Source organism: Notechis scutatus, chromosome 4, assembly GCF_049901735.1.
Source record: "Notechis scutatus isolate UNSWTSFEM ecotype Mainland chromosome 4, rNotScu1.2, whole genome shotgun sequence".
Lineage (NCBI taxonomy): Eukaryota > Metazoa > Chordata > Lepidosauria > Squamata > Elapidae > Notechis > Notechis scutatus.
The window spans coordinates 90,492-116,544 of record NC_142012.1 but is presented as its reverse complement, the minus strand read 5'-3'; the positions used below and the strand labels follow the sequence as shown (position 1 = coordinate 116,544).

The following is a 26,053-nucleotide window of genomic DNA, read 5'->3' as shown; positions in this document are numbered from 1 at the left end:
GACAATTGATACAGGAGAGGGGTCAGCAAGGGGCCCAGCCACTTTTAGGCTGGTGTTCTTTTCTGCCAAATCAAGAGCCAAAGGATACAACAACTCAGTCAATGACAGAGTCATTCTAACTCCCAGCCACTCACCTTGTGTGAACACCAAGCGAGGGTTATAATGAAGGCTATGAAATTCCAGGGGTGTCCAACTCAAGGCCCGTTGGCCGGATCCAGCCCGCAAGGTGCTTAGATCTGGCCCATGGGACTGTCCTGGAAACGGTGAAGGACCGCTCAACAATGCGCCTGCCAGCAAAAATGTGCGCAGCCCTGCCAAGCTCTGTTTTCACTTGCAGAGGGTTGCAGGAGGCAGTCGCATCTGAAAACGGAGCTTGGGAGCCCGTTTCTGCTGGCAAAACGCTTGCGCCACCACAGGCGCCGACACGAGTGACGTCGAGCTGGCCATGCCCACCCCGCGCCCTGAGTCAAACACAACCCTGATGCGGCCCTCAATGAAATCAAGTTTTGACACCCCTGGGATAGACCACAAGCCCAAGGGTACAACAACCAAACTCAGTTACATCAGGAAAGGGAGGGAGAAAAATAGTGCACTTACTTGCTTGTCCTTATCTTCAATGGACACAATTTCAGCTTTGAGGGCAGCACAGCGCTTTACCCATTCTTCCTGCTGAAGCGTCTGGTCCCCAAAATAATACATTTTACCTTCATGGATTATCCAGTCTGTGGACAGTTTGGCTTGGAGGTCCGCTTTGAACCCAATCATGATTTTGATGTGGGGAGAGAGAAAAGAGAAAGAAAAAAAAAAACCCCACCAAAATTTAAAAGAAGAACAGTTCGGTTAACACTTTCAACACAATTTATTGAAATGTGTTATTTTATTTTTTATTTTTAAGAAGAAAAACCCCGTTAGGATGTAACGAAGCTTTCAGGCTGTTTCTTTCAGGAATAGACATAATTTGCAGTTCTGGATCATATATTTCATGCATTTTCTCATCAACATTTTGGGGTGGAATGTTCATGGCTTCCTGGTTTTTCATTAGAAGAGACTTGTACAGTAGTCCTCGACTTACAGCGGTAAATTTAGTGAGCACTCGAAGTCACAGAGGCACTGAAAAAAGTGATTTGAGACCGTTTTTCAGACTTATGACCATTGCAGCATCGCCCAGACTCAGAGGCTTGGCAACTGACTTGTATCTGTGACTGTGCAGAGCTTGGAATCCGAATCTGAGCAACGGGGGTGTTTTCTGAGGACCTTTTTTTTTGGGGGGGGGGGTTTGAATAAATACCCTTAGAACGGGAGAGGGGAGGGGGCAGCACGTTGACTTACCAAGCGCGGCTTCAAGTTCTTGATGCTTTACAGTCAACAGCGCCAAAGGTAGGGCCAACTTTTCAACTTCCCAGATCAAATCAGTATCTGAAAAACGTGAGTAGCAGATCTTAACTGATCAGAATTTGTCTTCAAAGAAAAACCCAGAAAGTCCAGTTGCCTCTTGAAAAAGCACCTTCGGGATTTTAGAGGACCAACCTGTGGCTTTTCCTGCCGGCTTCCCTGTTGATGCTGCTCGTGGGAAGCCAGCAGAACGGAGGTGGTATTCATTTAAATGGTCTGCATTTAAAGTGACACACACAATCATAGTCTATATATATTATTTTACCCAAACTAAGTTAGGTAACCATGTTATTCCTAACAGGTACTTAGCCGGTTCTGACCAGTTCTAGAGAACCGGTAGCGGAAATTTTGAGTATTTCGGAGAACCGGCCAATCCCACCTCTGACTGGCTCTGCCAACCCCATTTCTTCTCTGCCTCCCATTGAGTCCCAGCTGATCGGCTGGGTCTCCTTTGGTTGCCCTGCACAGGAGAACGGAGCTGGAAAGCAGGTTAGTGGGGTGGGGGAGGGAAGGGGGATTTTGCAATATATCCTTCCCCTGCCATGCCCACAAAGCCACGCCCACCAAGCCACGCCCCACCCACCAAGCCACGTCCAGACAACCAATAGTAAAAAAATTATATTTATATCATCCGTGCTACTGTAGTACAAACTAGACATTGAGAGAGAAAAATGTCTCTTTACCCATTGCTGTCTTTGGCGTCACCAAAACCAAAGGTTGTATTCAGCTAGTTCGGACCAGTTCTGGAGAACCAGTAGCGGAAATGTTGAGTAGTTCGGAGAACTGGCCAATCCCACCTCTGACTGGCCCCGCCAACCCCATGTCTTCTCTGCCTCCCATCGAGTCCCAGCTGATCAGCTGGGTCTTTTTTGGTTGCCCTGCACAGGAGAACGGAGCTGGAAAGCAGGTTAGTGGGGTGGGGAGGGAAGGGGGATTTTGCAGTATATCCTTCCCCTGGAGTGGGGTGGAAATGGAGATTTTGCAGTATCCTTCCCCTGCCCTGCCCATCAAGCCATGCCCATCAAGCCACGCCTGCCACGCCCACCACGCCACAACCACACAACCGGTAGCAAAAAAAAAATTTGAATCCCACCACTGCAGCAGAAGGTTGGCAGCGGCAACTACCTGACCGTGGGATGCTGCAACCCGTTGTAAATGCAAGCTGGCTGGCTGCCAGTGCCTCAAACTTTGTTCATGTGACCACAGGTGAGATTAGGATTAAGTTATCCCAGCCATTCTTCCACTCTGCCATAACCCCTTGTGGAAATGTGCCATCTTCAGATATGGAACTCTTTACGTCATGCCCCCGTCGGAGCCTGAATCCATGGGGGAAGTTGAGCGAGATGAAAGCCCGACAGAGAATGGGGGGGGGGTGTGGCTCCGTTGGCTGTGGAGGAAACTGGGCAAGGGCAGAGCCAGGCTGGCCAGAGTGTGGCAGGAGAACAAGAGGAGCAGAGGTGAGAGAGTTCAGCCCGAGGAGCAAGGCCCACCCCCCTCCTGATCCTAGAGCACGGAGGGAAGAGAGGAGGTGAGAGCAATGCAGACTGGGTCAGCTACGAGGGAGGAGAGTGCCCCGCCCCGCTTCATAAGGCACACCTGGGGATTGAGCTTTAAGGAGAGGCAGTTGGGAGGAGCATTGGTTGGGAACAAGCATGGAATCTGTGGAGCCTCGTGTGCATTTGCTGACGCCTGGAGATTTCTGTACTCTGTCGTGTGGGCTTTGCCCTGTTCGCCTGCTTCACTGAACTCCTTGCTCTGTTCCTGTTTGGCTAACCTGGTTTACTGGACTGCTGGGAGCCAGAGGCTGCTGAAGCTTCATGTCAAAGCTTTGCTCCAGGAGTGGTAGTGGCGTTTGGGGGCAAAGTTGGAGCAATAACGGGGAATTATACCTGTTCTCTGGCTGATTGGCTTTTGTGCCATGCCCCGGGTCATCACACTTTACATACCATTAAGCAAGGCATAATTTTCATCCAGGGATACCATATATCTCCTCATATTCACGACTGCTTTCTGAAGCGTGCCATGTTTTCGCTTTTCTATGAAACCTGTAATGGAGGTTTATTATCATGTGGGCTTTGGCTGACAGAATCTTGCTAAGTACAACATGCCCAAAGAAAATATATTATATATAATATATTATATTATATATATTATTAATATATTATTAGCTATGATAAAGATTCTAAAATGGAAGGTTTCTATGATAAATTGACCGATTTAGATAAGATTTTAACAGGTACTGATGAAAAGGTGGATATTTATTAGAAATTAAACTAGAAGAACAATTTAAAGAAACTATGATTGCTTGGGGGAAGAATTTTGGATATGGGGTTGATTTAGAGAAATGGCAAAAATTGTGGTCTCAAAATTATAAAATGACAATGTCAACAGCATGTAAAGAAAATTTGGATGTTTTACAGGTGGCATTTCCCCCCGACAAGAATAGCAAGAATGTTCAAGAATAAATCCGAAAAATGTTGGAAATGTCATCAGACACCTGGCTCATATTACCATATGTGGTGGACTTGTGCAGATGCTAAAAAATACTGCGCTAAAATGCACACGTGGTTGGAAAAAATGACAAAAAAACATATAGACTTGAAACCAGAGATATTTTTATTGGGAATTTTACCTGAAATATATAGTAAAGACTTGAAATACCTGATTGTAAATGTATTAACAGCGGCTAGGATTGTATTTGCCAAAAACTGAAAATATATTTTGGTATGCTTCCTTTAAAGGTTTCTTCCCCGTGAAGTCATACCTTGAAATTGCGACTGTTAAGGCAAATCGTCTTCGACTTAGCAACAGTTTGTTCAGTGATCATTCACAGTTACAACAGCACAGACGTCGAGAGGTGCCACTAAATGAACTGAAGTAAGTCGAGGATTGCCTGTTGTCCATGACTATCAGGTGCAGATGGTGAAAGGACGGTGGCGCCTTTTGGGCTAGGTCTCAAACCTGGGAGTTTTTCCCATTCAGTTCATCATTACGTTGATGGCATGAAAGCTGGCAGGTGTGGGCTTTGAGTTCAACCAGAGCCCGTCAGCTCTGAATATGCCTCGCAGCAAGTCAGCTGGCCAGGTTACCTTATCTCTGCTGCTGCCTGATCTGTATTTCTGCTTGTGTGCTGGCCGATGGTTTTGGAATGACTCAGCAGAGCTGAGGATGGATTCTGCAACAACTGCAGGGCTGCAGGATGGATTCTGCAACAACTGCGGGGCTGCTGGAGCTGGCTCTTTATTGATGTGGGGCATATTGTTAAAGTGGGTTGGGGCACACATAGGTGGTAATTGGGACTTAGGTTAAAACATGGTGAAGGTGGCACCCTCTGGGGATCAGTTAGTGAGGGTTGGAATAGGGTAGGGGTGTAAACATTGTTATAGGGTTAATAGCATTTAGGGATAATGGGTTAGGCGTGGCCAGAATTAGAACTGCGTATAGGCCTGGGTGTGTCTCATGATAATGGTGATAAAAGGAAAGGGAGAAAACCCAACTCTAACCTGGCCTGGCTTTTAGCCATTCTTGCCTGATTAGAGTATTTGTTGTTTGATGCTATATTGAATAAACCATCATTGTCCTAAAGAGGAGCTGGAGTTTGGATTCATTTAAAGACAAACCTTCAATACTCAAGTACTGGCTGAGAGAAGGTTCGAGTTTTGAGTTTGCTCCCTTTCCTTTTATCACTATTATCATGAGACACACCCCGCCACTTGGGGACACAAACATACCCAAACTATTCTAAGAAATGTTTCAAAGTTTGCCTTGGAGATTTGGGTGAGCCTCTAAATGGATAAATCACGGGAGACAAATTAAATACTTACTCAGCGCACCAATCCAAGAGGTGCAGAGAAACAGACAGAAGAGTATTACAAAACCAACAACTACAGATCGCTGGCTTCTGATGGTTGGGGTGTTCAACACTGTGGTTAGGGAAAAGCAAACATTGGTTTTAAAAAACAACAACCATCCAGTAGCCGCAGGAAGGATCTTAATGTCCATTGCTGTGATGCATTTTCCCTTGGTATGCGTCCCAAATCTACAACTGATCTAATTGACCTAATCTGGAGGATTAGGGTCTGACTAGTCTAAAGAAAACAGGAATTAGGGGTGACATGACAGGACTACTCCAAGATCTAAGGGGCTTCCACAAAGAAGATTATTCTACAAAACACCAGAGGGCAGGACAATAAACAATGAATGGAGAGAAGCAACCTGGAATTAAGAAGAAACTTCCTAACAGCGAGGACAATTAACCAGTGGAACAGCCTGCCACCAGAAGTTGTGGGAGCTTCATCACTGGAGGCTTGTAAGAAGAGACTGGACAACCATTTGTCTGAAATAGTACAGGGTCTCCTGCTTGAGCAGGGGGTTGGACTAGAAGACCTCCAAGGTCCCTTTCAGCTCTTCCATCCCATCCCATCCTACCCAAATTGTAATTATTTTTTATTATTTCAACTGAGGATGGAGGTATTCTAGGAGTGAGGTTCAGAATAGGCAACTGCTTCGCATTAGGGTCTTTGTGGAGAATGGAGTTTCTCTTTGCTTTACAGCAGGGGTGTCCAACCTTGGCACTTTAAGATTGTGGACTTCAACTCCCAGAATTCTCAGCCAGCACAGCTGGCTGAGGAATTCTGGGAGTTGAAGTCCACAAGTCTTAAAGTTGCCAAGGTTGGACACCCTGCTTTACAGTTTCCCAAAATGAAATGCAATATAATGAAACATCTCTGAATAAACTTTGGTCCGGTTGACATGATTGAACCTACTTGGATGCTTTGGGCCTGGAAGACTGAGCCTTCATTTTACACCTTGTTTTTCATTTTGGGGAGAAACCTTGCCCCCGCCCAGTCAGTAAGGCAAGTGTGTATATTCGTAGATATTGTACTCTCAAATTGCAAATGGAGACGTGGGTACTCTATTTTTCTTATCTTCATTTTTAAGTGCTTTGGTTTTATTGTCTTGCGAACAGTTGCTGGGGTGCGTCCACAATTTTGTTGTACACTGACAATAAAGTTCTTCTAATTCTAATTAATTCCGCAGATTCTCCGCCTATCCAAAATGTTGCATTTTGACTGAAGTTACTTGGGGGAGTAATGAGACATCTCCGTTTGAATAAATGTGGGTCCGGTTGCCATGACGGAACCGTTTATTGGTCCTCACCCTTACGACCATGACAGCATCTCGGCAACCATGGGATCAAAATTTGTGTTGCTTGGCAACTGGCCTGTATTTCTGTATCCCAGGTTGTGTGATTGCGATTTGTAAACCATCCGGCTTCCGACAAGCAGCAAGCCGGGTCCGCTTAACGAACGTGCGATTCATTTAACAAGTGCAAAAAAAAAAAGTTAATAAAAGGGGGGTGGGGCTTACTGAACAACAGTCTTGCTTCACCGTAGAAATTATGGCCGTAATGGACATAAGTCAAGGACTACTTGTACGGGGGGCTGACTTTTCATAGGGATTCTTTGGAAGAGTAAAAGGTAGGCAGCCAGAAAAAAACAGGTTACCTTCTGGTGGTGCTCTGGGAGGCATATTGTCTCTTCAGTGCATGTCACAAACCATCTTGATTTCTGCAGCTAGAGAATGAAACACAATAGAAAAACAAAGGAATGTTGTAGCGGGCAGCAAAATAGAATTACCGTATTTTCCCATGCATAAGATGCTACTTTTTCTTTAAAATATTCATTTGAAAACGGAGGGGAGAAGGCCGCATATGTCAGAAGAGCCTCCATCTTATATGCAGCTCTATCATTCTATTGTAGGCGTTTCACATTGCCACTCTAGGTTTCATCCGGCGGTGGGATGCTGCCAGTTTTAACAACCGGTTTGGTGAGCGCGCACTTTGCGTAATGCTGAAAATAGGGCATTTAGAAGCTCAGATACTTTCCTTCCAAGTCAGCAATGGTAAGTAGAACAGTGAGGGGAGGAAAATCAACTGTGCCACGCGATTGAGATGAGCTACAATGCAGGAAATAGGGCAGGGGCAGGTGGGCGGGGGCGGCTGATAGTCAGAGCTACCGGATCGGCCAAACCGGTCCGAACCGGCAGCATCCCACCACTGGTTTCATCTCTATTGTTCCTGTGATGCATTTCCTGTTCTTGTTGTGCTACTCACTCTAACAAGATCGCTTCTGCACATGTGATGGCTTGTAAGGTGCTTACTACAAGAAACTACCTGAAACATGGGGGCATCTTATAGATGGAAAAATACAGTAGTTTCAGAATTGATTTAAATCTTCTGTCACAGATCTTGGGACTTTGAATGACCTGCTTCCAGAAGTTGTGGGTGCTCCAATGCTGGAAGTATTGAAGAAGAGATTGTCTAGAATGGTGTAGGGTCTCCTTCCTGAGCAGGGGATTGGGCTGGATGACATCCAAGATCCTTTCCATGGTCTATACCTGTAGACAGAATCTTGCCAGAATGATCCACTCAATCAGATGTCCCAACCTTGGCAATTTTAAGGTGAGTGGACTTCAATTCCCAGACACGGCCATCTGGGTGAACTTGACTGCGCTCAATCCCTCATGACCTGGTCATCTCTCCGTTGCATTACTACAAAGCACTCTTCATGGGACTACTCTATGGAGCATTCAGAAGCTACACCTGGTGCAGAGGTCAATGGTGTGGTCAGTTTTGGAGAGGAAAAAAAAGCCCAGGGTGACAGGTGACAGGTCTAGTTTAAAACAAAGATGGTTCTGGGACTGGAGGCGAAAACGTATGAAGAATGGTTGCAGGAACTGGCTATGGCCAGTCTAGAGAAAAGAAGGACTAAGGGGGAAATGATGGCAGTATTCCAGTATTTGAGGGGCTACCACAGAGAAGAGGGGGTCAGCTTATTCTTCAAAGTACCTGAAGGCAAGATAGGAAGCAATGGATGGAAACTAATCAAGGAGAGAAACAACTTGGAATTAAGGAGAAACTTCCTAACAGTGGGGACAATTAACCAGTGGAACAGCCTGCCACCAGAAGTTGTGGCTTCCCCATCACTGGAGGCTTTTAAGAAGAGACTGGACAGCCATTTGTCTGAAATGGTGTGCAGGGAGGGGAGGGAGTAAACATTTCACCCAGGTTTTTTTTTTTTAATTATTGTAATAGGCTAGTGCTGTGATGGCGAACCTACGGCACGCATGCCAGAAGTGTCCTGGTATGCCAACCGTCACCCATTGCTCTTCCGACCAGCTGGTCTTCACGTGTGCAGGAGCGCTGGAAACCGGAAGAAGCTGAGCTTCTGGTTGCGCGCACCAGCCAGCTGGACTTCACGTGCATATACACGCCAGAAACCGGAAGACCAGATGGCCAGCATGCACATACGCACCAGGAAGCTGCTCTTCCAGTTTCCAGCACTCCTGTGCATGCATGCCAGGGAGCTGCTCTTTCAGTTTCCGGTGCTCCCACGCACACGCACACACGCACGCTCCTGTTTCGGCACTCAGTGTCGAAAAGGCTTGCTGGGCTAGTGAATGAAAGAACAGAATCCAGTAGGAGTCCCTAGCCAACCTGCAGACTCTAAATCTACTCCTGAGCAGGTGAGAAGAAGCACCTGCCCTCTAAGACTCCTCCTCCTCCTCTTCTTTTTCAATTTTTTTTCTTCTGCCTCCCCTCTTGTTACCTACCTATCACCTGATGTTCCTGCAAGGGTGTTAAGATTGCTGGCTTCCTTTATGATGCAGGTTATTCGGCTTCTGCTGCTCTCTGATTGGCTGGCTGCTGTGCCCAATCAGCATTCAGCATTTAGCTTTCAGTTTCTTTCTCTAGCCTTCAGGTATTTGAATATGAATAATATTGTAAGGTTTTTGAGTGCAGCTCAGAATCTGGTAAGTCCAGTGAAACTGAACACGAGCCAACTGATAATCAGTTTTATTTCTGATCAGAAAGCAAAACTGGGCGACCTTTTAGTCTCTGGGCGACCTTTTAGGAAGAGAGAGAAAACCAAAAGCTGCAAAAACTGCCAGAGCCATAACCACAGCTGCCGCAAAAAACAACAACCCCAGAACCTTTTTCTCAAACTTCTTATGGTTTACACAGCGCACAGCTTGTCAAAGTGTTAGAAACATTATTTCATATCCACTAGTTTATGCAAACTTCATGATTTTCTCATCACTCTGCAAACAAAGGACTTTAGAAGGGGAAAGAAATACATTTTCTGCAGTGGTGGGTGTTAGGAATATAATTCACCTAACAGGTATTTGGGTTGGAAATATATAAACCAGAATAGACATTTTAAAATTGTATCTTTAAGAGAATCATAAAAGTGTAATTGGGTGTGGCTTCTCAAAAGGCCATAAAATGGAGCCAGAAACCTGGGTTGTTTAGTCTCAGAAGAGGGTGTGTCTCAGTGAGTCTCTGTTTTCTTCTGTTGGAGAGTATTGCTGTTCCTCCATTTTTCCTAATTGACTGCTATCCCTGGATTTGATGTGAGTCTGATACTGAACTGTTTTTGACACTGGACTTTGTTATTGGATTATCCCTGGGTTGAAAACTGACTGATTTACCCGTGAATGACTTTGGACTGCTTGTTTTGAACTTTGCTTAAACCTTTATTGAAAGTAAAACCCTACATTTACTGTACAGTGTATCTGTGTGCTGTGTGTGTATTATTCAAACACTTCTCTCAAATACGTCTTCCTGTATGCGCTCATTCTCCTAACGGGGAATTACCTCAACAGTGGGATTCAAAAAAAATATATTAGCAGTTCTATGGGCATGGCATGGTATGGCTTGGTGGGTGTGGCAGTGGAAGGATACTATAATATCTCCATTCCCACCCGACTCCTGGGAGAATGGGGATTTTGCACTATCCTTCTCCTGCCACGCCCACCAAGCCACATCCACAGAACCGGTAGTAAAATAATTTTATTCCCACCACTGGATAGAATCAAGATCACATGAAATGTTAATATCACTTTACAATGCCCTTCTAAGGCTACACTTAGAATGTTGCATCCAGTTTTAGTTGCCACAATATAAAAAAAGTTGTTGAGACTTGAAAGAGTGCAGGGAAGACCAATGAAGTTGATTAGGGTTGGGAAGCTAAAACATACAAAGAACGGTTGCAGAAATTTGGTATGTCTATTTTAATGAAAAGAAGGACCAGAATGACATAATAGCAGTGTTCCAATATTTGATGGGCTGCCACAGAGAAGGCAGGACAAGAAGCAACTGATAGAAATTAATGAAGAACTAACCTAGAATTAAGGAGAAATTTCCTTACAGTTAGAACAATTAATCAGTGGCAGCTTGCCTCCAGAAGTTGTGAGTCCTACAATACTGAAGGTTTTTAAGAGACTAGAAAACCATTTGTCTGAAATGGTATAGGGTTGAAGGAAGTTAAAACCCACCTCTCTCCTAGGAAAATGAAATACTTTCGGATATATTAAAAAGACAGAATATTTCCCCTAAGAGTAGAAACTCATAAAGGCAGAAATTCAGCCCCCCACCTTTGTTAATGGGCCATTAAGGCCTGAGCCAGTCTATTCTACATAACAAAGATCTACCTCCTTCAAGCAGAGCCATTTAATTGCCCTTCATTGCATCACCCAGCAAATTTCAACCAAACTTAACACACCAACAACCTAAAAAGTTAAGCTATGACCTCTGACAACAATCTATCAGGACACACTTCCTGTACTCCAGAAAGTTCAAAGCCAGAAAGGGTATAAAACCAGGGACTCTCGGCATTTCTTCCCTTTTCTTCGCCCAAAATTTCCAAGGCATGGGATCCTGTTCATCAATAAACCATCTTTCCAAGCAGTCACCATGTTTCCAGTGTCTTTTTTTCCACTTGGAACTGAACCCAGAAGGATGTTTCTTCCAAAAGGGTTTTCTGGTATATCGGGTGTTGGACTAGAAGACCTCCAAGGTCCCTGCCCACTATTTGACTGAAATAGGGAGCATGGGATGAAAGCTCAAAGTAGATCTCCTTTGCACCTTCTCGGACATGCTAGTAGGAGTGACATTTCTCATCCTGATCTAGAGAGTTATTCTGTTATTTTGAGAGTGGGGAATGCCTCACCTTTTCCACAGCTCTTTAACGCTGATAAAGCCTAGATCTGAGGCCCAGATTTTCCAGGATTGATGCCACACATGGAATGCTGATGAAGTGAGCCAGTCAGCCAATCAGGGAACCACATAAACTGAATGGGAATTCTGGAATGATGGTTGAAGGTGTTGAGAGAAGGATCAATGCCAGGAGGGAAGAGGGGCTGAGAGAAAAGAAACTGACAGAGACGCCAACACATTATCCACAGTCTTCCTTTGGAGAGGCAGGAACGGTATTCTTCTAAGGTGAACATCAGCTTTTCTCACTGGCCGGATATAACTCAGGATATAACTGCAGGATATAACTCAGCAAAAGCCTCACAGCTGGTGATCCGGTCGAAGGGAAATGTCGGGGTTGAACTGAATCCATCTGTAAAGATAATGTGGGGGAGAGATGCAGCCCCTTTGGGGCGTAAGAGACCCCACTGGGCCCTTGTCCAAAGCAGATTAGATGGAACAGGACACCTATATGGGCCCTCCTTTCCTCAAAGGAACCTCTGCCTTGGCTGCCTGAACATCATTCTCCCTTAGACCAGAGGTGGCCAACTTGACATCACTCACATTGAGGGGCGCTTATCTGGCGTCTCGTGACTGTGGGGATGCTGCAACGGTCGTAAGTGTGAAAAATGGTCATAAGTCACTTTTCTCAGTGCCTTTGTAACTTTGAATGGTCACTAAATGAACTCTTGTAAGTCAAGGATTACCTGTACAAAAATACATAAAGCTTCTTTGCTGGCAAAAAGCTGCCCTAAATACCTATCATTAGATTAAAAATACCTGCAAACTGGAGTTACAGATCAGGCAGGCTGCCAGAGCACCTTGAGGAATGAAAATACCTAAAATGCAATGATAAGTATCAAGCAGCCAACTCTTGCTCATAAAGTGAAACCCTTTAGCAGAGAGGTTAAGCTCTCCAGAAAAAGCACACCCAGGAAAAGTAATCCTTAGATCCATTTACACCACTTAAAGAAACCAGCTGGTGTCACTCACCTCACAAGACATCCTAAGCAAATCATCCAGATTTAAGGAAAGATCATATGCCCCCCAAAAAGACAGTAAAAAAATCAGTGCCAAGCTTGCATCATCCTCTTGGAAATATACCCCAAAACGACAGTGTCGGATAGCAATAGCACTTAGTTATTATTACCTGTATTGTCAGAGTACAACATGTGTACAATGAGATTGGCTGAGCCTCCCTTCATGTACACACACCCCAACACAACTCACACAGTGAGGACAGAAGTCCCTAACCCAGTCCCAATCTTATTGCACTGAGATTGTGGATTTGGGGTTTTCATGAGCTGTAAGCCATAATCTTCTCAATTATGACACATCACGGCTTGAACTATCTTGCTTTGCATGTAATGAGTTTATCTCATATATTAGTTTCACCTTTTAAGTTGCATTACTGAAATAAATGAACTTTTGCACAATATTCTAATTTTTTGAGTTTCACCTGTATATACCACTATCCAGTGCTTTTACAGCCCTCTCTAAGCAGTTTACAGAGTCAGAATAATAGTGGAGTTACTAATGACACTTACAGAGTCACTAATACTTTTCTTCCAGAACATCCGTCCTATGAAACATCTTTCCTCCAGAAATTAGAATGGCCCAGATCCTGCTGGCCTTTGGTACGGGTTGTCTGAACATTCTCCTTGGCTGCTGTGCTATTTTAATTGTTGTACTTATGATGGAAATTTATTTTTAATTTATTTTAAGATTGTTCACTGCCCAGAGTCACTTGCTAAAATAGACAGCCATCCAAGTTGAATAAATAAATAAAATATTTCCTGCATCATATGATTTTGAAAGCTGGATGAAATGAGAGGCTGATATGACTGAGAACTAAATTGTCCAAGTACTGATCAATTTGGGGAGATATCTGTATTTTGCTAGGATTTGTTTCTTTTTGGGGATTCAGAAATAATAGACATCTCCTGTATTAAATCTTGCTGACATGCTTATTGTAACTTTTCATCTTTAATCTATCCATATGAGCATGGTCTGCCCCTAGAAGTATCTCTATGATACTTTTCTGCCTTTTATATATGACAAAATTGTTTTTTAAGTAAATTTTTATTGAAAATTAGATTTTAAAAACATTGAACGTTGTGATCCTTTTGACATATATCAGTCTTTACATTGTTATAAGAGCAAAATGTCATCAAACATTATTAACATTTATATATACATATATACATATACATATACATATATATATATATTTATTTTCTTAAGTTTTTGCGGGTATTTATATGTATGGTACTCAGCTTTGTTCGGGTATTTTCCCACGTCATTATAGTTGTGCTTTTAAAGTTGTAGCAACGTTTCGGTAGAATCTCATCTGCCACCATCAGGCTTCTGTATTATGTTCGTCTGTGAGTCAGACTTTCACAGCCGTTTCTGTTTTAAATTTGGTGCTAGCCTACAGCTGTGCCAGAATGGTTTTTTCTTCATCCTGATTGGTTGGGAGTCTTGGTCTGTGTTTATTGGTCTTGGAGTTTGCTGTGTTCTGCTTGATTGGTGTTTCTAATATCTTCTGTCTGTTTTGTGGCTTTTTTTGTCTTGATTGGCTGGCAACATTGTGTTCCTGTATTGGAGGCTTTTAGTGCAGCTTGGCTCCGAGTAAATGGACGGCTATCATTTGTTAGGAAGTTAGGTTTCATCTGGGTGCCTGGTTGGGGTGTGTTTGAGCTGGAGGTATCAGGGGGGATCTGTTTGTGCCCAGGTGTTTGCCTGGCTTGTGGTGTGGAGATTTTTTTGTTTGTGAGTGCAGGCTTCCAAATAATTGACAGTCTGGTGGAATCATCTCTTCTATTCATGCTTTCAGGTCTTTTTTCAATCTCTATGGCTTCTCTGATAATTCTGTGGCTGGGGTTTTCTATAGTGGCTAGGGTTTTGGTGCCATTGAAGTTGATGCTATGACCTGTGGCTTTCATGTGTTGGACTAGTGAGGAAGTGTGTTCCAGCTTTTTTACTGCATGTTTGTGTTCATCCAGGCAGGTACTTATTCTTCTATTGGTCTGTCCAATGTATGTGGCCGGGCATGATGCACAGGGGACTTCATATATGCCTTGGTTTTCCAGGTCAATTTTATCTTTGGGGTTTCTAAGGATGGCTGCTATTTTTCTGTCTGTTTGGAAGGCAGTCTTGATGTGATGCCTGTGTAGTATCTTACTGATTTTGTCTGTAGTACATCTTATGTAGGGCAGGACAGCTGTTCCATAGGTCTGTTCATCTTCTAGGTCTCCATTATGTCTCAGTGTGTTTTTGTGGATCAAGCTGGTGATTTTGCTTTTGTGGAAGCCGTTGGCTGTCAGTACTTTAGTCAGGGTGCATAGTTCAGTCTTTCTGTGTGTCTTGTCTGCCAGGCGTTTGGTTCTGGCGATTAGTGTTTTGGCCACGGAGTTTATCTGTGCTGGGTGGTGGTGGGATTGGGCGTTGAGGTAGCGGTTGGTGTGTGTTTTCTTCTGGTATATGGTGTGTCCTGGTGTGCCATCTGTTTTTTTGTAGATTAGTACATCTAGGAATGGTAGTTGTTTGTTTGTTTCCACTTCCATGGTGAACTTGATTTTTTGGTGTGTGCTGTTCAGGTGTGTTAGGAAGTTGTTTAGGTTTTCTTTTCCACGGGGCCAAATCACAAATGTGTCATCGATGTATCTTAACCATAGTTTGGGTTTGTGGGTTGCATTAGCCAGGGCTCTGGATTCGAATTCCTCCATGAACAGGTTTGCAATGACGGGTGATAGTGGTGATCCCATAGGGGCACCTTCAATTTGCTTGAATCTTTGTATATGAAATATGTGTTGGTTAAGCAGTGTTCTGCTAGTTCCATGAGGTTTTTAGCTGGTTGGTATTTATTTTTGATGATATAAAGAGTTTCTTTTATTGGGATTTGAGTGAATAGTGAAACCACGTCGAAACTTACAAGCAGATCTTCTTGTTCCACGTGTAGATCTTTGATCATTTCCAAGAAGTGGTATGAGTTTTGTACATGTGAAGCTGCCGTTTCAGCATGGGGCTGTAGCTGTTTTGCTAAGTGTTTAGCTAGGTTTTGTAGTGGTGCTCCTCTGGAGCTGACCCATACCTCTCAGACCCATAGTCATACACACACACACACACACACACACACACACACACACACACACACACATATATATATATGAAGCCTGATGATGGCAGATGAGATTCTGCTGAAACGTTGCACAACTTCTGCCAAAGAACTACAATGATGTGGGAAAAAGCCGAACCAAGCCGAACACCATACATGTAAGTACTGCATGCGAAAACTTAAGAATATATATATATATATATATATATATATATATATATATATATATATATATATATATATATATATATATATATATATATATATATACATATACATATACATATACATTGTAAATCTTTGTATCAGTTTCTATCTTAGACACTTCGTTAACTCTTCTTAAATTCTATTTCACATTTTTTGACTTCCTTTCATATCCTCCAATTATATATTGTAAGGTTCAGCTATAACTTAAGATCACAATGTGCCAAAAATGAGCTTTGAAGAACAAAATCTAACTTTTATTGATCAATAAAATGGTAAGACCTCTCATACACACAGATATGTGAGGAAAGTTACAAAGCATATAGGCAAAAGTAACTCTTCTTATACCTTAAGATTCTTTTAGAAGTAGAGTAATTGCATTGTAAAACACTCTAAGTTAGATTTACATCTTTCCTGCAAAAAGACAAATGTCCTCCTGGCACTTGTTTATCTTTCAGTATCCTTTCTCCTATTGTCTGTTAATCGATCACAACTGACCATTTAAGAGGGCTATTAACAGCATACTTCAAAAGGTGTATATTGCTCCAGATGTAGGGAGTTATGTTCCCAGGGAGTACGTTCCATTCAGATTGATTTACATGGGATAATCATGTGTCTTCATATGAGAGAGATGTAACTAATTGCAGGTTAGTTTTACAACACAAAGGTTAGAGAAATATTTTCCACAACAGCAAGATAAGAAATGCCTATAGAGATAAATACTTCTATATACATAGGAAAACAACTGCCTAACATCAAGATAAGGCATGCTTATAGAGTAACTCTCTACTCTCTCTATAATATTTTTTTTATTTCTTTCCTTTATTTATTACCCTAACAATATTTTTTTCCATATTTCAGAATTCTGAAGTATCTTGCTCCTTCAGTTCTAACGTCAGACTATCTAACTCAGTGCACTGAAAAAAAAACCTATTATTACTTCATCATTCGACAAAATTGTTGATTGGATTCATTTTTTATTTTATTTTTTTGCCCCCATGATGCCTATGTCTCCATTTATGTTGCTCGAAGGAGACAATAAAGAAATGGAAATTTGGATGATTGGGATTTTGTGTCTCCCCTTAGTGAATGTTAAGTCTTTTATTTTCCCAAAAAAGGAAAGCTTAAAAATTAAAGAAGTTAAAGACTGGTGTAGAAATGAATCTTAATAAAACTATAACTATTTCCCATGGGTTCTATCTATGCTATATTTTAAAAGTCTAATTTCACTCTATTTTACCTATATCTCCAGTATATTTCTTTATTTGCTGGCCTCTATTTGCAGTCTTAGTCCCTGGTTATTTCTACTGCATCATTTTTCCATAGAGTTCGATCTTTTCTCTTTTTTAATTCCTGCTTTATATTCCTGCTTTGCCCAAGTCTTACTTTTATTCCATATTTTCCCCTTGTTTACTCCTGGCTGGGCTTCCTAACTTTTTTTTCCTCTTCTCTAGAAACTTTGCTCCCCACCAAAAAAAAAAAACCCCCAAAAAAAAAAAAAAAAAAAAAAAAAAAAAAAAAAAAACCCCCCCCCCCCCTTTTTTTTTCTTAAAAAAAAAAAAAAAAAAAAAAAAAAAAAAAAAAAAAAAAAAAAAAAAAAAAAAAAAAAAAAAAAAAAAAAAAAAAATCTGAGGGAAACACCTGAGGGAACTTTTCCCTCACGCCTGTCTGAGGGAAGGACAAAGATCTCTCTCTCTCTCCTCACTTCTTTCAGCTGCTGGCTCCTTTCCAAAGCCTCTCCTCATCAGGGTAGTCTATCTTTTAGTTTCAATCTTCACTTCAATTCCTGAGCTTCAGCTCTGTTTATTCGGCTTCTTCCTCATGAGGCCTGTGGCGGCAGAGTTTCAGGCAGCCATTTTGTCTTCTCTCCTTCTTGCCTCCAGCCTAGCAACAGTTCTTTGATTGGCCCCTGCTGCTTGATTGGCAGCTGAGTTGCCCTGACAATGGCCCTGAGGGGTGGGAGCAAGGAGCTAATAAGGTCGTCCTTCCACAGCAATCCTACAATAAAATAAGGAGATATAAACACTGCTCTTGCTAGGAAAAAGCAGGCTCTTTTTTGAATCTCAGAGATGCAAACATTAAAAATGGGAAAAAAGTGTTTCAATTTCTCAGCACAGATATACCCACTTTCTATATAGAGTGTAAGTTTTGAGTATAAGCTTCCCAATTATTCAAGCAAGAATCCTAAGATGGATGAGACCCATCGAGCATTGGTTTCTCCTGCTCATTTATTTTTATTTCTTTATATATCTAATTTAGAGATAGTCTGCCCCTCAATCACAGAGCAACCCAAGGCTGGCTGGCATTTGCTCGTTGGCAGATTTAGCTGCTATTGGGAATGGCGTATTTTGTGCTGCTTCAGCAACATTTTCTATTAACAAACAAGCATGGGGAAAGTGTATTTCAGTCAGAGAAAGACAAGAACATGTAAGAGGCTGAGGAGAATTGTAGGATATGTCAGTCCCGCGGATCCTGAGATACGGAGAAGGATAAAAGAGGAAATAGTGCCTCACAATCTGCAAAGTCAGAAAGTGGTGTTAATATCTTTTAGAGAGAGGATGGTCCTTCTCCATGCGAGGCCATTGCTGAGCCCACCAATCCTTTTCATCAATCTTCACCCAGTCTCCAATCTTTTCCTTTTTAGGCAGGTTGTTGAGAAGGTGGTTGGACAACAGTCCTGTAGGAAGGAGGTGACCCATCTCTCTGGATTTCAACCTGGGACATCATACTGAAAAGGCGTTGTTTGTGCTTGTCAATAACATTTAGCAGGGCAGGATTGGTGATGCATCTATCTTTGTGCTACTGGATAACTCAGTAGGTTTTGATCCTGGCAACTAGGCTCAACTTTTGGACAGGCTTCAGGGATTCGGAGTGGGGAGCACCATATTTTGGTGGTTTTCTTCCTTTCTCTGTGGTGCTTCCTGCCAATGTCGACAGGGAAGAGTTTGCAGCCCCTCATATGTAGGGTCCTGGACAGTCTCCTCACCCTCACCCCATTCAGCATCAACATGGAATCTCTGTGGGAAAGCCATCCATCAGTTCCCAGTGCAAAATCCTTAGGATGTGGGATGTTCCCAATTTGCATTTTGGAAATGATGCTCCTGATGTCACGTCTCATAGTCAGGAGGCTGGGCATGTGTGGACGGGGAGGAACAGATCCGGCTCAATCCCAACAGGACTGGGGATATTTGGGCTCTCTGGTCTTGGGAGTCTCCATCTCTGGTTTTGGATGGGGCTGTGCTTCCCCATTCGAGGCCACTTTGCAATGAGGGATGGGGGTCATCTTAGGTTCTTCAAGAACAGGCAACAGCTGTGGCCAGGAGGATCTTTTCACAGATTTATCCAGGATGCCAATTGCGCCTGTTCCTGGATCACACACCCAACCCCCGGACAGTCACTCATGCCATGGTCCCCTCGAGAAGGGATTATTGCAGTGCTCTCTATATGGGACTGCTCTAACAAATCTTTTTTGTAAGTGGTCCAAATGCAGCCGCACCATCAGTGAAAAGCAAGTGGCACCGCTCTTCCATGAGCTGCAATGATTGCTGGTTGGCTTCTGGATGCCATTCAATCACCTATCAAGCTTTTGAGGGCAGGGAGCCTGGCAATTTCTGTGGCTGCCCAGCTCCAACAATGTCCCCCTATTTCGTAAGATTTAGCAGAGGGGTTGCACTTCAGGTCCCCTCATTTACGTAGGGTCACCTAGGTGAACCCCGGAAGTGTCCATAGCTCTGTCAGGGCACCTGGCATCCTCCAGTTCCAGATGGTCCCCATCTTGATGATCAGTTGGAAGGCAACGAAAGCTTGGTTGTTCTCCCTTGGGTTGGGTGAGCCCCGTTAGGATTTGATTTTGTTTTACATAGTTCTTCTTTTTCTGGGAACATGTCTCTTTATTCATTTTATCATTCTTTTAATAGTGCAAAGCAACTAGAGCCATTGAGAGTCAGGTATTTATTTAAATCTATGTGAATAAAGAAAAGTCAATCGAATCACCAAATATTGACTTCAAACTTCTCCAGGCTCTTCCAAAACCACCTAATTCGATGCTTTGAATGAATGGAATGGGAATTCAGTCAGATCACCTTTGATCTGAATCGATCCTTTGAGTCTTGTGTCCCTTCTCAATACATACTGTTATTTAAGGACTGGATTGAGCGGCAGAGAGTTCCAGATCCAACATGGCTTCCAGATCCAACGTGGCTTCCAGATCCAATGTAGCTTCCAGATCCAACGTGGCTTCCAGATCCAATGTAGCTTCCAGATCCAATGTCAGACGAACACAGCAAAATACAGGTAGGTGTGTGTTGTATGTATACAATTATACAAAAGAGTAGGACATATAAAAGGGGAGATTACAGGAATCAAGAAGAGGCTGAAAGTAACCATGGCAGAGTAGACAAAAATATTGAAGATTCAGTAAGCAATAAAAGAGACAGCGAGCTAAGGTTGGATGTTGCCATCTCCTGGTTTCATACTCTTAAAAGAGCATTCCAGCCTCAGTCTGTGGTCTCAAATTGGGAGAATTGGGTGGCTTCTTCAGCAAAAAAGTGATCTCAAATGGCTTCCTTGGTTGCCATTTGTCTTTGCACTGGCTGATGAATACCAAGGTTGTCTGCTCAGCCTCTCCCTCTGCTGCTGACTGAGATGTAGCTTTCCTGAGACTTGGATGCTATGATTTTGCTTTAAAATGGACGTAATTGAGGTTAACAAAGGCAAAATTCTGCTCCCTGTACATCCGGAGTATGGGCAAACATACCTCATCAACATAAATGTATGTCTCCTTCCCTTCATTCCCTGGTGAGGCGCACATTATAGCCTCCTGGGCCATGTGCCCCCTTTCCTATTCCAAACCGGGATGGGAAGAATGGGGCAGTTTCCCTGGGACCTGTCCCTTCACCATCCATCTTCCCTAGAGATGAAGGGGAAGTCTTGCCTTTCTTTGTCCTTCTCTTTTCCTTTTGGGAACCAAACCAGAAGGGCAGAGGGGCAGAGAGTGACCAGGGGAGGCTTGAAAAGGAAAGGAAATGGAGTGGCCACCTACTATTTCTGCAGGCAAAAAAGGAAGAATTCACAATCCAGTTCTAGCTGGTCTTTAAAGAAACAGCAGCCCAGTTCTTCTTCTTCGTCCTGTCTTCTGGCTATGTTAACTCACAGGATGATATTGGGGGCAGCCATTCTCTCAACCCACCTACTTCCAAAGTGACCGTGGCTGGGATGAAATGGGGAGGGATGATTATTTAGGACAACCTGCTAGATGAACAGTGGGATTTGGAGGTGAGAGAGGATTTTAGCTGGACATTTTTCAAATACCGGCACAATGCAAACAACTAAGATCTTTCTTCTTGGGATGGTGGTTAAAATAGACTTTTCTTTCTTTTCTTCTTGTGTCCTTCAAGGGATATTTGCTAATTTTTGGCATGACCTGATCAGCTCTGGTTTATATCTTGCAAGTTTGTTGTGCCTGCTCCTGTTTTTGGTCACAGTTGTGATGATCATTTTGTGTAAGTAAACTTCTCCTAACATAATACATTAGAACTTAGAAATAAGCCTTCAGAATTACTCTGAAAGGTTTTTTTTTAACATTTAAACATAATGCATTGGAATATTATGTTTATCTTCACTTTTTTTTTTTTAAAAAAAAAACAACCAGATCTTTGGGAACTAAATAAATCAGCAGCCATGAATTCAGCAATTAAAGTTGTTATGGACTTTGTTGTAAGCAGGGATCCATCCCTCAGAAATGAAAGCGGTAAGCAAGGTGTTCTTATCGGTATCTGTCAAATAATTTCCCTGCAGATGGTACACAGCTCCATCAATAATCTCTAAGGTAGGCAAGTGATAAAGTAATAATTGCTGGAAATGCCATGAAACCAAGGGGACACATTAGCATATGTGGTGGAAGTGTGAAATATCTCAAAAGCACTGGAAAGTACAATGCTGAAAATATTGGGATTTAAACTTGAAACGAACCCACATCTTTTCTTTTGTATGTATTATCAAAACTCTTTCTGCCTTAAATTGTGATAAAGAGGAAAAGTCTTTTATGTTTCTCTCCAGGCCACATTTGATAGCTTTTTATAGTGTTACCTTCTAGGGGAGATGGGCAACCTAATAATAAAATAAAATAAAAATACTTGCCACCAGAAGTTGTGGGTGCTCCATCACTGGAGGTTTTAAAGAAGAGAGTGAACAATCATTTGTCTGAAACGGTATAGGATCTCCTGTTTGAGCAGGGGGTTGGTCTAGAAGATCTCCAAGGTCCTTCCAACTCTCTTATTCTATTATTCTGTCATAATTTTTTCTATGTATTTTGTAATCTGAGCAGAAATCCCTTGGTTAAATAACAGGAAATTTAGGAATATGACTGAAATTGTCAGGTGCAAGTAACCAGGAACAAGAGTTTGGTTCAAAGTAGTTCCAGTTTATTACATACTACCTATTCACAAGAATCTGAACTACACTACTGAAGGCAATTGATGCTAGATAAGAGCCAGCAGAATTCAAGGGGGAGGGGGGGCTGGACTTAGGTCTTTTGTGTCAGTGAAGCAACTCCAGATTGATGATGCATTTGACCCCACCCTTGGATTCAGCCTGCTCACCTCCTGTAGGAATGCTAGAAAAGTCTTCTGAGAAAATAGCCATGGATCTAGGTGGGTTGTGGGCTTCCTTTTGCTGGACCCATATCTGTTAAGGCTGATCTTTGGTTTGATTCCTGCCTTAAACAAAATTAGAACTGAAGGTCTAAATGCTCTATCCAACTCTGTGCCTCTCCTATAGAGTGTAACCGGGTATATGGAAAAGTTTGGTTTGTTGAGATCTGTCTGACTTGAATTTTGCAACCCTTTACAGAATATGAAATATTTTCTGGTGCTCAGAGGTTAGCAGAAGAATTGGCACTAGAGACTTTAAAAATCATTGAAGTGGAAAGTGCAATTGGTAAGTCTGAGGGTGCGATGCTATAAACATTCAGGGATTGGGGGAAGCCAGCCTGAGACTGCATCTGTTGAAAATCTGCCTCATCTCTGCCTCAAATAGACAGCTTCCTTTCTCTTGCCCATCTGTTCACCCTGCTGAAGCTCAAGCCAGCCGGGTAAAAAAAAAATTAGTTCCTGATTGCACTAAAATTTGCAATCCACTTTTTCTCTGTTGCAGAAAAGCTGCAGTGGCTAAAAAAATCCATAAAATGGAACAGTAGTTCAATAACTGAAATAAAATAAAACAAGTTAAGATAGGACTTATTTATTTATTTATTTATTTATTTATTTTATTTATTTGATTTGCCAATTGTTTACAAGATAATAAGTATAAGTGTATACATAGTTGTGAATACATGAAATGGGTACATATAAGAAAAATAAAAGAATAAGAGAAACAATAGGACAGGGACGGTAGGCACGTTGGTGCGCTTATGCACGCCCCCTACAGACCTCTTAGGAAAAGGGTGAGGTCAATAGTAGACAGTCTAAGGTTAAAGTTTTTGGGGTTTGGGGAAGAAACTACAGAGTCGGGTAGAGTATTCCAGACATTGACCACTCTATTGCTGAGGTCGTATTTCCTGCAATCAAGTTTGGTGCGGTTTACTTTGAGTTTGTATCTATTGTGTGCTCTTGTGTTGTTATGGTTGAAGCTGAAGTATTCACTGACAGGTAGGACATTGCAATGTATGATTTTATATACCATGCTTAAGTCAGACCGAAGACAGGCGTAATTCAAGATTTTCTAGTTCTAGAATTTCAAGTCTGCTGGCATAAGGTATTCTACAAGTAGAGGAGTGGAGAACTCTTCTTGTGAAATATTTCTGGACTTTCTCAATTGTGCTAATATCAGATATGTAATGTGGGTTCCAGACTGATGAACTGTATTCGAGTATTGGTCTAGCAAATGTTTTGTATGCTCTGGTTAGTAGTGTGATATTACCAGAGAAAAAGCTACGTAGGATTAGGTTAACAACTCTTAATGCCTTTTTGGCTATGTAGTTGCAGTGGGCTCTAGCACTTAGATCATTAGAGGTGAGTATTCCAAGGTCCTTTACAGAGCTTGGGTCATCAACAAGTTCTTGACTATTCAGCTTGTATTTTATTTTCTGATTTTTTTGCCAATATGTAAGACAGAGCATTTATTTGTTGAGATTTGAAGTTGCCATTTGTTTGACCATTCTGATACATAGTCAAGATCTTTTTGTAGGGTAGCAGTATTGTCTGTGGTATTGAACAGCTTTACATCATCAGCGAAGAGAACGCAATCTGAGTCGAACTCTTCCCATGACTTCAGGGACATGTTCATGCATACTTTTTTTGGCAATTGTTGTATATGCACACACGCAGACTGGATTGAAACCTCCCACCCGTTTGGGGTGTGATGAGGACCCCTGCTGTCTCAAATATCTCTGTGCCACAGTAGCTCAGGAATAGCGCTCATTTGTGGTTATTGGTAATGTTCGTAAAATCATTGGCTTCCAAGATGCATTCGAAAAGGGGAGGAGGAGTCCCACGTTTCCGTTGCGGGGTTGAATGGTGTGAATGGCAGTGGTGTAGCCATCTCCAATAGTTCCGTGTGATCAAAGTTGTGGCCAATGTGTGGTAATTCCCCTTGAGCGCTTCTGTGGCAGCGATCAGTTCAGGCGGTTCCCATTTACATCCGATCCCACCCTCGTTGCCCGTGTTAGATCGAGGGATGAATAGAAGTGGAGCCAGAATCTGCATCAGTTTTGTTTATTCAGTAGCAACAGCTACATAGTATCCAAATGGGATGCATGCCGGATGGCAGCGCTTTTATAGAGGGCTGTCAGCTGTTAACCAATGAATTTAAACTATTTTCCCACGCGCTGCACAGACTGGATTGAAACCTACCACCCGCACATGCGCATATACAACAGCAATAAGTCAGAACTGGTTCAGAACCAGTTTCTTGCTGCTTTCTGGAAATAATATTAAAAAGGAATCTCAAATTATTATCAAAACAGCTATCAACTTCTCAGCAGAAAAGAAAGGTGTGGAACAAAATGAAAGAGATAAAAAGAGAATTTTTTAGTTTAGGGCCATCCATTTTTGTCAGTTTCTGGAATTGCCAGCAAGGTTTAATTAATGCTGCCTATGCAAGATAGATCTCTGTATTCCTCTTCAGGGAAGGGAAGGAAACGAATGAAGCTAGAATGTGAAATTTCAGTATTGTGAGATCATCCTCAACTTACAACAGTTCATTCAATGACCATTCGAAGTTACAACAGCACCGAAAAAAGTGACTTATGTGGCCCTTTTTTCACACTTACGACTGTTGCAGCATCCCTGTGGTCACCTGATCAAAATTCAGACACTTGGCAACTGACTCATGTTTATGATGGACACAGTGCCCTGAGGTCCCACCTTCCCCTTTTGCGAACTTTTGACCAGCAAAGTCAAATAGGAAACCAGATTCACTTAACAACTGTTTGACTAATTTAACTACTGCAGTGATTTTTTAATAACCGTGGCAAGAAAATGGGATCAAAACAAATGTCTCACTTAGCAACATAAATTTTGGGCTCCATTGGGGTCGTAAATCGAGGACTACATATATAAAGTTTCAATATGCAGTACTTTCAGCTTATCAAAATACTGTGTCTTTCTCTCTTGCTTTCTTCCTGCAATTCTCTCTGGAACATTTCTTCACCGGCTGAAAGACGTCATTACTATTCTGCTAAAAAACCACTGGGTGCCCTTTGAAGGGGCCCTTTACTTGTTCAGCACCGTTGCAAGCGACTGGACCACAGCCAAAAATTTTTGTGAGACTAAGAAATCCACCTTGGTTTGTATTGAAAGTACTTTGGAAGAAGTAAGTACTTTGCAGGAATTTTTGGTCTAGTGGTTAAGGCACCAGGCTAAAAAGCTAGAGACTGCTTCAAAGATCTGACCAGCTTCTTCATCACATGTAGCTTGTTCCTCAAATTTTCTGTCTTGGAACAAATTGTGAGGAATTTTTGGTCTAGTGATTAAGGCACTAGAAAGCCAGAGACGGTGAGTTCTAGTCCTGTCTTAGCCACAAAAGCCAGCTAAAGACTTTGGACCATTCACCAGGAGACGGTGAGTTCTAATCTCAACTTAGCCATGAAAGCTGGCTAGGTGACTTTGTCCCTCTCTCTCAGCCCAACTCACTTCACAGGTTGGTTGCTGTAGAACAATAGGAGAAGGAAGGTGTGTTGTACATGTTCTCTGCCTTAAGTTATTTGTAAAAATAACACAGGTGGGATGCAAACAAATAAAAGTAATAACAACAACAACATTAATAATAATAACAACATACATTTTAATAACAACATACATTTTAAG

General features: G+C 42.3%; 1 long non-coding RNA gene across 1 annotated transcript; it reads right to left on the bottom strand.

The window, feature by feature from the left end:
- Nucleotides 1-1,329: 1,329 nt before the first annotated feature.
- On the bottom strand, nt 1,330-6,965 carry LOC113428067 (uncharacterized). Its single transcript, XR_015749578.1, has 4 exons — nt 6,900-6,965; nt 5,217-5,315; nt 3,339-3,437; nt 1,330-1,416 (listed from the first exon to the last, which is right to left on the bottom strand). It is a non-coding gene; the product is annotated as an uncharacterized LOC113428067 (long non-coding RNA).
- Nucleotides 6,966-26,053: the final 19,088 nt, after the last annotated feature.